The sequence below is a fragment of the Enhydra lutris genome, unplaced genomic scaffold, assembly GCF_002288905.1.
Source record: "Enhydra lutris kenyoni isolate GAN:26980312 unplaced genomic scaffold, ASM228890v2 scaffoldscaffold1, whole genome shotgun sequence".
NCBI classification, from domain to species: Eukaryota; Metazoa; Chordata; class Mammalia; order Carnivora; family Mustelidae; genus Enhydra; species Enhydra lutris.
This window is the reverse complement of record NW_019154085.1, coordinates 55,555,741-55,569,103: the sequence shown is the minus strand read 5'-3', so window position 1 is coordinate 55,569,103 and position 13,363 is coordinate 55,555,741. Positions and strand designations below refer to the sequence as shown.

The following is a 13,363-nucleotide window of genomic DNA, read 5'->3' as shown; positions in this document are numbered from 1 at the left end:
TTTTTTTTTTTTTTTTTTTTTTTTTTGCCTTGAATTAAAAACCATGACAACACTAAAAGTGGATGCTGGTAGGCCTACCTCCGTTTTTTCCCCCATTAGCATAATTATTTCTCAATTTTTATTGTTCATATTTCCTTTGGAGAATCCCTCTTATGCTTTGAATCCATTATCAGGGCTCACCCATTCATCTATCAAGATTTATTAAGGACCTATTATTTATAAGAGTGTCCCTGATGTTTCAGAGATGAAAAAATTCTCCTTATCTTTAAGGAATCACAGACTCACTAGGCAGTGAAATTTAAAAAAAAAAAAAAAGCACCTTTTAGGTGCCATGGTCATTAAGTTTGGGAACAACAGATGAGGTTCGTGTACCCCAGACAGGGTACAGGCATGGGGGCAGGGAAGGCCTCTATCAGGGAGTGATTTGTGAGCTGACCTTGAAGCGTAGGGACTTGACAGAGGGAAAAAGACATCTTGGGGGGACAAGGGTAAAGGCAGGAGGTGAATAAGATTGTGGTGTCTTCAGGGTGCTGTATGGTGTAGTTAGGGTCAGAGCACCTGTAGGGTGATAATTGGATGGGGTTGGAGAGATCTCAGGCCTGGTCATGGAGATCAGGAATCTGCTCATGCTGAGGGGAGCTATTGATGGTTAAGCAGAGGAGAGGCTCAGTGGTTATTGACAGCACTGTTGGCAGGTACCTGGAGGAGCTCACCAAGGAGTCAGTTGGAAATATTGCGGGTGGGAGACCATACGAGCTGAAACAAAGGCAGTGATGGGGTTTGTAATGTGAATCCCTTGGTTTCCAACTTTGTCATCAAGGTTCACTGGTGGTTCCATTACATGAGATAGGACATAAAGGAAGACTGGCAGATTTGGGGTGGTGACTGAGGTGGACATGCTGACTTTAGTTTTGTTAATCTAGATTTTTTGTCTTGGGAACTGGGCATTTTCTAATGCCCCTTGAGAGACTGTTCTTGAATGACCTCCTCCCCTTCCCCCAACACTGTTCTACTTCTTTTTGTGCTGTTTCTTACTCAGTTATCCTTTAGTTGGCAAACAGATTATTGGTAAGCAAATTAAATTAAAAGCAAACCTCTGTGAGTTAGGAACTCAATGGCTGAATTAAATGAAAAGTGTTATTTTTACCTTTTTTTAAAAAAAATGAGTAGGTTGTATGCCATCTCAGTACAGGAGTAGACTGGAAAACCATTTTTAATTAAAGACATACCCTTTCTTGTTGGCATAATTCTTGAGGAATCCTTCTAGTGATTGTAAAAGAAATATCTAAACAGAATTTTTGAGCTGGAGGGAAACTTAGCAACTTGGGCCACCACTCTTAATTTATAATTAGGGAAAATGGGTGCCAGAGAGGATAAGAGACTTCCCCATGTCACACAACTGGTGGTGTAGGGACACGTCTAGCTCCTCATGTTGGTGTTTTCTCCACCGTACCTTGATGACTCCCTACAGTCCTCCCATCAACATGATGGAACAAAGTTGGAAGAACTATAATGTTCAAGGCTGCTCAATTTCCGGTAGACCCAGTCACCCGGATTCTTGACTTTAATCTTAAATTAATCTCACTGTTCTTCATCAGTCACCAAGTATTTGTTGATTAGTAAGGAAGGGATGCTCCCCCAATTATTATAAAACTTAAAGATGAGTAAGAGGCTGTTTTTCTCCTTAAGAAGTTGCAGGTTACTTTTTCAGATAACTCATTGCAGGACTGGCAACTACTTATAAAATGAATGGCTTGTCTGACATAATTACGGATATGTAATATATACACATGCACACAAAACAGTAACAATAAGAAAAGAAAGCCATAAAAATATTGTCCACTTTAAAAAAAATTTTTTTTTTTTTAAACTTTACTGGGTTTTTGTTTGTTTGTTTGTTACCTTGTTCTCTCCTCACGGCCGGGGTGGGGGGGGGGCAAGCAGTTTCCCCGCCTAGACTTTGAAATGTCTATGTGCCTGTGGGCAAATAATACATTAGGCCAAACAATTAGAAAAAGAATGTTGATTGCCTTTTATTCAGTTTATTCTCAGTGAACCTTAATTAGGGAAAATTTTATTTAGGTTGGTAGATGACATAAATATTTTCAAGAAGAGATTGGAAGATGGGGCGCCTGGGTGGCTCGGTGGGTTGAGCCACTGCCTTCGGCTCGGGTCATGGTCTCGGGGTCCTGGGATCGAGTTCCGTGTCGGGCTCTCTGCTCAGCGGGGAGCCTCCTTCCCTCTCTCTCTCTCTGCCTGCCTCTCTGTCTGCTTGTGATCTCTGTCTGTCAAATGAATAAATAAAATCTTTAAAAAAAAATAAAAAAAAAGAAGAGATTGGAAGAATGGTTTTTAAAAGCTTTAGTTCTCTCTTCTCCTGTTTTGCAGGAGCCCTATCGGTGTTTCTGGAAATTTCTATAGATAAAATTTTGAAAAACTTAACCTCATTTTGGAGATATTACGTTAATAAATGTATTAAGGAAACTTACTACCATTCTAAAGTGAGAACTGCTTTTATGAAATAGAATTTTTTCTACAATTTTTTAATATGTTCCTTTATGTTATCCTGTTCCACTCAAGTAAGAGTTTTTAGTACATTTTGCACTGTTTTGAAATTTAAGTCTAGGGTAGAGGCTTAGCCATTTAATGATAGAGAAGCTTTAGGTTACCAAGTTTATGACGTTGAAATTATTAATGCTTTGGATGTTTCTATAATTTTAAGCTTCATTCATTCCACAAATATTTAAGTAGATCTGGTATGATGCTAGAACAGGTTATGGAGGTTACAGCAGGATATTGGATACACAGAGTCCCTACTTCCAAGAAGCTTCCCTGTTGAAGCTTTGCTAACGTCTATCTAGTGAGGATATAAACACAGGAACTCTAGAGTAAAGCTTAGGAGAAACAAAACGCCAGACACCCCATCAGAAAACCAGAAAGTCTGGTTCTGGCCCACGTGGGAGGCATCCCTGCGAACTCTTATAAAAATGCTTTGAGATCATCAGCTGATGAAAGCCTCCATAGTTTTGTGTGTGAGGGTAATCATCAAGGATTGCCACATTACTTTGAGACAACAGATGAAACACGATAATGGGGATTGCAGCGGTGCTGCAGAAATTGGATTTACGTTTGTGAAAGCTGGCCCAACAGATTGAGAAGAGCAATCTAATTAGGGAAGTCTAATTCTGTTTTGAGAGTATGGGTTGGGAGGAGGGAAGAAATGACATGTTCCTCCATTCTTACCTCTACCTGTAATTCATCCCTCGGTACACAAGGTGTTCTAATTTCTCACTTAGAACCTTTCTGAGATGAGAGATAGCTGGGATGGAGCTAGTTGGGTTTGGGCTAGTGGGGTGTCTTGAAGCTCAGATCGCATCTAGGAACTGACATGATGCCATGAATCAACCACAGACCCATTAGCTGGGGGAGGGCTAAGAGGACTTGAAAAAATTAACACCTACAGTATGAAGGGAAGACAGAAAAATAACAGGGAAAATGCAGTGGATCCACTGGATTTCTTTTCCCTTTCCTCCCTTCCTTCCTTCTTTCCTTCTTCCTTTTTTTTTTTTTTTTTTTACAGTAGGCTCCGTTCCCAGCATGGGGCTTGATTTTGTGACTGTGAAATCAAGAACTGAGCCAAGATCAAGAGTTGGGCATTTAACTGGCTGAGCCAGCCAGACAACCCCAGACCCATTGGATTTCTTTACGAGCTATCAGCTGTGCTACATGGCCTACCGAAGGCTTGCTGGGCAATTGGTAACATCAGCTGAGCAGAAATGCTATTTCTTTCCCCAACTGGTTAACAAGACACCATGGGGCTTTACCTAGGGACAGAAATAACAAAAAGAAAGGACAGGACAGGAATGGAAAAGGGAAGAGAGAAGGAGCAAGTTACGTGGGCTACCTAGGAGTGAGGTGTGTGTGTTTGTCTGTCTTTTGTTGAATCTTCTCTTCTCTGAAGTCACACCTCCTCTCTAGTGAGGAGTTGACTAAGGGGTATTCTATTTTAGTCTGCAGCCTTCCCATCTGGTGTCTGGATTTCTTCTGAGCTGCCACCAGTTGGGGAATGAGGATGGGGTATTAGTCTTTCATGCTGTCTCCTTTCAGGCTTCCCTACAGAGCCCTTTATAATATGTATTTAAACATTGCTTATTTTTATGAGGCAAAATGGTCAAATGACAGCATTTTCAAATGATTCAACGTAATGTCAACCCTTGTGATTCTCTCTCTTTGTCACTCTCTCTTCTTCTTATATCTGCTCCTTAAATTCTGTGTTTGCAATAATAGCTACCATTCATTAGAACCCCCTGTAGGCCATGGACTTCACATGTGGCAACTCTGTGAGGAAGTCATGATGCCCATTTTGCCTGGGAGAGACTGAGGCCCAGACAGTTGGCCCAAGATTACATAATTGGCAGGGCTGGGATTCAGCCCGGGACTCTTTGATTCAAGCCTGGGATCCGTTTGGTGCTGCTGTATCCCAATGCCTTTGTTCCCTCGTGTTTCACCCTTGGTTCTTATGCTTTGTACTTCTGGCACGAATAAATGCATCTTTGGTTGCACAGATGGGTAAATGGGATTTTGGTGGACCCCCTTCCCACACCCCAACCACTTTAGATGAGGGTGTTTGAGATTATGAACTGTAAGCAGGTTATCTTCAGGAGTAGTTTGGTGCTTAATGACACTTACTCCTGTCATAATTCACAGTGAATATCTTTCATCTCAGCCAAATTAGAACTGAAATTCTAGAAGGAGAAAGATGCTGTGATATTTGGGCCTTAAATCTATCACTGGGGCCACAGCATGAGGAAATTTCATCTTCTTCTTATCTCCACTTAGGTTGCTCTTCTCTCTAGGCGTTGGGACAGACCTTAGTCTTTTCCTTAAAACATCCTGAACTTTGTTTTTCCTCCTTCTGCCTCCTGCGCTCAACTCTTTTTCTTCTATCCCTTACAAGTCTAGGGGGTTCGAGCTCCACTTAGTCTCCATACACCTGAAGAGAATCGTTATTTCCGTGGCAGAGTTCCTTCCCAGGATTTCTTGGGAAGTTTGTGTCTTTCCAGATGGCCCAAACAGTCAGCTAAGAAATCAGGTAGATGGTTAGAAGTGTGGCAATTCTCCTGTGAGAATTAAACAATGAACATAGAGGCAGTGGTAGATCGAAGGAATCCGCTGATGTCAAGTTGAACGGGAGCCTGCGGAGGGAAGGATAAGATTGATGTTTCCCAGAGCCAGGACAGGGCAGGAGCCCAGAGGAGGGAATCGGTCGTGATTGCGTGTAGCTGTTGCTAGGTTATAGATATGTGTTTGTGGCCCTGTCTGCTGCTACTGGTGAGTCATCCTTGCAAATAAAATAAGTTTATATACATAGCATATTGTATACAAATCCTGTGTGTGGTATTCCAAGAAATACGTTTCTGAAGCAGAAGAAGTCTTTAAAATGGCAATTTCAACATGTGATTCTGTGCAATGCTGTTAACCTTCCGCATAGATTCAAACTGCAGGTCATTGCGGGGGTCAAGCAACTTTTTCTCTGAAGGGCCAGATAGCAAATATTTTAGGCTTTGCAAGGCATATGGACTCTGTCAGAACTATCAGCTCTGCTGTTTGAGCATGAAAGCAGCCATGGACTATACGTCAAATGAACAAGTGGGGCTGTGTTCCAATAAAACATTTATTTACCAAAACAGACTGCGGGCTGGATTTGGCCAGCTCTTGGAATACTACCCAATAATGTTCACTGGCATTTTCTAGCATCTGAGTATTTGTTACAGGCTACAGTTTTTTGTAAATACCATTATTTCTTACTTACGTGACATTTTTAAAAAGATATCTGTAATAGTGGCTGAAGAATATTTGGAAGTATTTTAAGAAGAACTATAATTGGGAGAGTATTTCTGGAGAAATTCCTGGAAATGCACATTTCTCATCCCTAAATCCCAAAGATGAAGATCTATTGAGAATTTGGAAACCCCCGGAGAAGGGGATCTGCTGTATCTCCACGTTCCTCCCTACTTCCTGATTCAGTCGCCAGTTTATCTTTTTCTCAGCTTCGTGTGGCTTTCCCTGTTCTTTCTGCTCTGCAGTGTCCCCTGAGTTTATCAGTTGTCTCGGGCATGTGGCCTAATTTTGTTCCACTGGGAGACTGGGGATCTTGGGAACCGGCTGATATCCCCATTGCCTTTCTCCAGAATTACTAAGCGATCATAACTGTCTTTCTCACATATTCAAGTGTCTGGAATAGGTAATTCTTCAAGGATACTCGACATTTATATGCTTGGTGGTAGCAATATTATTTTAGAGCCAGAACAAGAGGACATTTGTCGTGTGATTTGTAGATGATTTGTGTTATTGTTTGGGATTGGTGTGCTTTTTGCTTTTCCTACTACAGTGCTTTCATACTTCTGTTATTCTAAGGAGTAGAAAACAGGAGAGGGGACTAAGAGTATTTACTATGAGCATTGAGTGCAGTTCTTAAAAACTGTCAAGATGCACTTTTACTTATTGGCAATTAAGAACATAGATTTTGGAGTCAGCAGAACTTGAATTGATTTGTGGGTTTTTTCCACTTGTTACAAAAATGTGTTGGGGCGCCTGCATGGCTCCGTCTGTTAAGGGTCTGCCTTCGGCTCAGGTCATGGTCTCAGGGTCGTGGGATCGAGCCCCTGCATCACAGTGGGCTCCCTGCTCAACAGGGAGCCTGCTGCTCTCCCTCTGCCCCTCCCTGTGCTTGTGCTCGCTCTCAAATGAGTAAATAAATAAATACATACATAAATAAAATCTTTTTTAAAAAAGTGTGATCTTGGGCAGTTTTACTTAACCTCTCTAACATTGTTTTATCTTTCAAATGGGAAAACTAGTACCTTCATCTCAATTTTTGTGCGGTTAGGATTAAATCAGATGGTGCAAGTGTGTGGTTAGCAAAATTCTGGAACTAAGGGCTCACTAAATGATAGCTGGCGTTATTAGTAACTGTTAAAGATGGAAGGCATTTACTTTGTTTCCTGGGAAGGAAAACAAACTGACAGAGGTTCAGTGATTTGGGAAAAGATCACATTAAGTAGGTTGGAAAACTGGGTTTGGCTCTTTCCTAAGTCCATGTTCTTGCAACCATATGCTGCTTCTTAAAGTAATTGCAGTTAAGAGTAATTTGACAGCAAGATCCACCACAGTTTATTTGGGTAATGCGGCTGGGTGGATAAACGGGGAAGGTATGGGATGATGACTTTTTATTTTTTTTCCTTAAAAATTGAAGTATAATTGGTAAATAATAATATCTTAGTTTCAGGTATACAACGCAATGATTTGATATTTGTGTATGTTGTAAAATGATCGCTATAATAAGTGTAATTAACATCCAGCACCGCACAAGGAGTGCTGTCTTGAAATCTGCAGGATTTGGAAGCTACAATTTCTAGAGGCCAAGGATGCAGTTATAATTAAATAGCTGAGAAAACCTGCCCTGAATTTTTTTTTTCTTGTTGCTTAGCTGCTTTGTTGACTGCCAAGAACTTGTTTGATTTTAAGTACCTTTTGTGCTTTCCTGTTACTCAGGTCCCATCATAATACAATAACTTTTAAGAAACTATACATGTTCTTTTAAATTGCATTAAAGAAAAATAACTGCTATGTTAAACCCACACTTGGAATAAGAACTTTTCTTTTTTTCTCTTTTTCCCCCTTCCTTCTCCTTATGAGAGGAATGTGCCTCTAACCTTTATAAAGGGTCAGATTTTCACACAACGTGATTAGCTGCCAATAGTTAAACCTCAGTGAACCAAACAAAGGAGTTGGCTATGGTTTTAGAAAAAACTCGGCTCAGTGGAAGTTCTGTGACAAGTTGCTGGAGTTTGCTACATCGATACGTATTTTATAGCACTGATTTTAATTGGTGCACATCTCTTTTGTTTTGGTTTGTTTTTGTTTTTATTAACCATTCTTGGGGTTTTGAAGATAACTGCTTCCCACTGCCTTTCAGGATCTGCCAAGCTTGCTTCTTGGCATGAAGTGTATTTGTGTGGAGATGGGTCCTGTGTAGAACATTTAAGAGTTAAATACCTGGAATTTGCTCCAGATTCTTTGGCTCCCTTTTTACCAACCTGTTCCTCCTTACAATACACCACAGTTTTGACTTCAATCCACAGGTTATTTGAGAACCTGATGCATTCTAAAACAAATATTAAATTATGTTTAATTTGAAGACTTGAGTTTTATCTTGCAACTCTTGAGCACCAGCTATCTATTAGGTATTGGGAAAGAAATAATATAGTAGAAGGATAATATGTGATTCTTTCCTAGTTTTAAATTGGTTTTGAGACAAACCTAGTTCAAGGCAGAGGATTAAGTGCCAAGTTGAGTCATATAGAATCTAAATGCCAGAGGAGTCAGAATGGAAAGACCTGGAAAATATAAGAATCATTAGAGAAGGCTGAACAGAGGCGGGAGAGCATGGTCTTGAAGGAATTCCATGCAGTGAAGGTAATAGGTAGGGCTGGAAGTTGGAAAGGAAATAGAAGCACCTTTGTAATTAAAAAGTTAAACTTTGACAGTTTCTCTGATGATTCTTTTTTTGAAAGAATCGAAGAAATATGCACCAGTGTTTCCTTATTTTCTTGCTCTCTAAAGCGCACCCCCCTCCCCCGGCCAGACAGTACCTATAACTTGGTAAGCCCCAGGCAGGGCAGCTTAGCAATGGCCCCCTACATAGATTTGGCACAGGGGAAAGCAACCTCAGTGTCAGTCCGCCAAATTTCTCTGGCCCCCGCCTCTCAGAAAATACCAGGATTTTAGCAGTTTGTTCTGAAAGTGGAGGTTGTGTCTTCTGCTTAGTTAATGAGTTTGTTTTTAAGAATGTCCATGCTAGAAATGGATTTTTACTCTGTAACTTCCCTAAATGATAGCTGCAGATGTGAAATTTCTGGTTGACCTTTCTATTTTGGGGCGATATTATTGTTGTCTTATGTCTTATGTCTTATGTGTGCCTTTTACATGTCTAGACTATCTTTTCAAATTGATTATGAGCCTTACTTTAAACTGAAGCAAGGAAAGGTTTGATATTACTTATAAAATATTTCCCTTTAATTTCAGGGTTGTGATTTTCCTTTCAAATAATTATTGAGGAATGTTGTATTTTGGGTTTGTTTTCCATTTAAATTTATTTACATGAACATTTTCTTGGCAAAATATTCCTTGAGGTTAAAAAAAAAAAGTGCTGGTTTTTGAAAGGAGTAAATTCTTCAGTGTTTTGTGTGACTTATTTGAATGGAAAAGTTTGGTTCTAATAAAAATTTCCTCTTCCTTTGGCAAATGTTGATGTTTTTAAAGTCTTCCTAAAGGAAAGGGGAGCTCGGGTGGCTTTTTGTTTTTCAGTTATCTAGAGCCCCTTCCCTTCCGTTTGGTGCTCCCTCCGCATTGTTTTCTGAGCCTTTGAACTAGTTCTATCTACAGCTGAGAATGGTGGTTGAAAGTGGACCTAAACCAGATCCTTTCTGGGTGGGACACATAAGAAACTGGTTCCTTTGGTGCAATGGGGTGTCTCTAGGAGGAGCGGCGGTTCTGGAGAGAGACTTTTCCTTCTATACTTGTGTACTGTTCAAATGTCTTTTGTTTTTAACCTAGTATATATGATTAATATATGCAAAGCCATTGCTTTTCGTTTGTTTTTGTAATTGGCTGGAGTCCATGGTATATGGCTTTAAAGGAACTCGATTTTGAAATTTACCAACTGCAGATCTTACTGAGTTTTGTGTCATTTAGAAAATATTTAAAGACCAGCGCAGATCTGTGACCTCGACATACTGCATGTCATTGTTTTCAACCCCTTTCCTTACTTGCTTCAGTTGTAAATTGCCCTTCGTTTCACAGTCCCCATGGAAAGGCTTGTCAAGTGTGTGCTTCCTTCATCCAGCACATTCACAACTACTGAATTTTCTTCTGCTCAGCTTGTTTTCCTTCTTTCCCTCTGCAGCCCTGAGCCGCTTGGGATCCTCACATCACCAGAGCAGAACTACTGGAGAACTTCTCATGACTCCAGGAGCGCGTGCCGCTGCCTTAGTCTCCGGTGAATGGTGAACGAGTGAGCCTAGCTCGGAGCCCGAGCGCACCGCCTGCGGGACTGTGGGAGGACATGACCGGGTGCAGGCTCTAAGGTAGCTGAGTCAGCTTCCCCAGGAGCTCTTCGAGCAGCGTTGCCAGAGCCAGCCCTAGAGCCATTTCAACAAATCACCTCTTTTAATGCTCTTTGGCAGAGATCAAATCTAACACGGTAAATTCTTAGCCACAGTGATGATTTTGTTGGTTTAAATGAATCCGGTATTAAAAGGGTAGGACTCTAGCCTAACTCTTCTTAGTTCTTGCATTGCCTGGAAGGGGGGGCTTCTCTCTTTCTCTTTCTCTCTCTCTCATTTTTTCCTTTTTGGGTGGAGCTGCTTAGTTGTTCTTTACCATTGGCCACTTTATTAAAAAACTATCAATAAATATAAAATACTTCTGCCATTCTTTTCCTCTTAGAGGGCCACTTTTCCCCCCCCCCCCCCCCGCCCTTCAAAGATTTTATTTATTTATATGAGAGAGATAGAGAGCAGGAGCAGGGGAATGGGCAGAGGGAGAAACAGAATCCCTGCTGAGCAGAGAGCCCCATGGGGCTCAGTCCCAGGACCCCAAGATCACCATCCTAGGCAAAGCCTGCCGCTGAACCGAATGAACCACCCAGGCGCCCCTTGATTATTTAATTTCAAGTAGTACAAAATAGTATAAAGTACAGACATATACATAGGTAAAATTTCCTTCCTGCCATCCTCTTTTACCCATAGCCACTAATTTGGAACACATACTTTCCACACACAAGTCTTACTGTATTACATATAAAATCTGCATATTAATTATGTTTCAGAATTGACGAACATGTCCCCACATTTTGTTTTACAACTTGCTTTTTCCTTCCACTCCATAAGCTGTGGACATTTTCCCTTTTAAGCAGAATCTCAGTCTAAATGACTGCTTAGTGTTCCTTATAAGGCTGTAACATAATAACCAGTCCTCAAGTGAGGGGTTAGCCTGTAATTTAAAGGGGGATGCGGCGGGGGGAGACCTTTCACATGAGGGAGAAAACAAAAGCCACGGCTGTTGACATTGGACTTTTTAGTCTTTAATGATGTGAGTTTTTGTTTCCCAAGGCACGTGATGCACAGCTTTGGGCTGTTGCTGAAGTGTCTGTTATGTCCGATTTTCATCTTCTGGATGCCTGGAAGAAACTTTGGCGCTAGGCTGTGTTAATATATTTGTATAGTTGTTGGTTCTGGCTACTATCCTTGGAGCATTTGGAGAGATTTTCATGCCCATTTAAGGTGGCGTGAGGTTGAATTAGTTTTAAGAGGAAGTAATAAATAACAGGGATGGAATTAAGAGACTGACTTTATTTCGCATATGCATTTATGTGATGGAGGAAGAGATGGTGGTGTTTGTTAATTGCTAACCCTGTGATTCTTAATTATGAAACAGGGTTAAGATGGTTCAGCTCAGTAGTTCCCTGGTGTGTTTGACAGTGAGAATCGCCAGAGAAGTTTTCAGGTATCTGGGGTTGGGGAGGAATATTTTATTTTTGTTTCTTTATAAAACACTTATTTTTAGGAAAGTGATATAATTACTGTTTATAAGATTAAAAAGGTACGAAAGAGTGAAGAAATACAAGTTTCACTCCTCCCATCTCCCAGGCATCCAGTTCGTCTTCCTAGAGTCAGTCATTGTTACCAATTCGTTGTGTATTCTTTTGGAGATTTCAAGGCATATATAATATACCGGCACATAACCTTTAGATTATTGCAGGGTTTTATTTGTGTGTGTTTAAAGATTTTATTTATTTGTTTGACAGAGAGAGAGTGCAAGAGAATACAACCAAGGGAAGGGTTAGAGGGAGAAAGAGACTCCCTGCTGAGCAGGGAGCCTGTGAGGGGCTGGGCTCCATCCAAGGACCCTGGGATCATGACCTGAGCTGAAGGCAGATGCTTAGTGAACGTAGCCACCCAGGCGCCCCTGTGTGTGTGTGTGTGTGTGTTTGTATGTGTGTTTAAACCCTGATGGTAACAATATACACTGTTTTGTGCCTTTTTTTATTGCGATAATATTTCTTGGAAGTTCTTCTATATTAATACTGCATTCTTTTTTAATGGATGCCTAGTATTCCACTGTGGACATGTGCTATAATTTATTTAACCAGTGCTATGTCGATGGCCACCTGGATGACTTCTAGTCTATTGTTTATTATTATGAACAGGGCTCTAGGGAATATAACTTTGTACAGATAGCATTTTAAACATGTTTATGAGTATATCCGTAGGATCCATTTCTAGTAGTAGAATTGCTGTGTCAAAAGTTACAAACATTTTAAATTTGGTAGAAATTTATTGCCAGGTTACTCTGTTCATCGAGCTTGCAAAGTTTTATATTTCTTTCCTTTTTTTTTTTTTAAGATTTTATTAATTTATTTGAGAGAGGGAGAGTGAGACAGAGAGCATGAGCAGGGGGCAGTGAGGGAGAAGCAGTCTCCCTGCTGAGCAGAGAGCCTGAAATGGGTCTTGATCCCAGGACCCTGGGAACATGACCTGGGCTGAATACTTAACCAACTGAGCCACCCAGGCGCCCCAGTTTTAGATTTCAGCAGCAATGGGTGTTTCCTCAAACTCTGATGATCACAGTATGATTGTCAAAGATGTTTTACTTTGCCAAATGGATAGGTGAAAAATGATTGTTTAATGTAGCTTTAATTTGTATTTTTATTTTCATTGATATTGAGCATCTTTTCGTAATTTTAAAGACCATTTGTATTTCCTGTTGTGTTCCCCCTGTGTTTGTGTACTTAGTCTGTTTTCCCATTGGGTTATTGATCTATTATCAGTTTAAAGGAACTCCTGTGCATTAACAAAATAAAGTGTGGTAAGTGATATTTATATGTTGTCATTTGTACAAAAATAAGAATTATTTTGCTGTGCAGATTAGTTAAAAATTAGTACACTTATATTTATCAATTTATTCATTCAACAGCTACTTAAGGAATGCCTCGTAGGTATTAGGCACTTGTTCTAGGCAGCAGTATATAGAACACCAATCCCAATTCTTGTTCCATGCGCTTACATTGTAGTGAAAGAGACATCATTAGCAGATGTTCACAGTGACTTGTAGAGCTAAACAGATAAACTTTCTGTGGCTAAAAACCTACCTCATGGTCCCTTGGATGTTGTGTTGTGGCTACGTTTTCAGGTTTAAATCTTTGATCCATCTGGAATGTTAGGTATGAATCAAAACTGAATTTTTCTCTAGATGCTCTATTTATTAGGCTAAGGCTGAGTTGCTGTAACCAAGGGCTATG

General features: G+C 40.4%; 1 protein-coding gene across 3 annotated transcripts in view; it reads left to right on the top strand.

Annotated features, from left to right (window-relative positions):
- LOC111156874 (activin A receptor type 1) overlaps window positions 1-13,363 on the top strand; it is a 126,736-nt gene that overhangs the window by 41,293 nt on the left and 72,080 nt on the right. For 2 of the 3 annotated variants that reach the window (XM_022518183.1, XM_022518031.1), the window contains exon 2: window positions 9,968-10,264. The gene's annotated coding sequence lies outside the window, so the exon portion shown is untranslated. The remainder of the gene's footprint in view (window positions 1-9,967; window positions 10,265-13,363) is intronic. The other variant, XM_022518105.1, reaches the window with a different exon arrangement.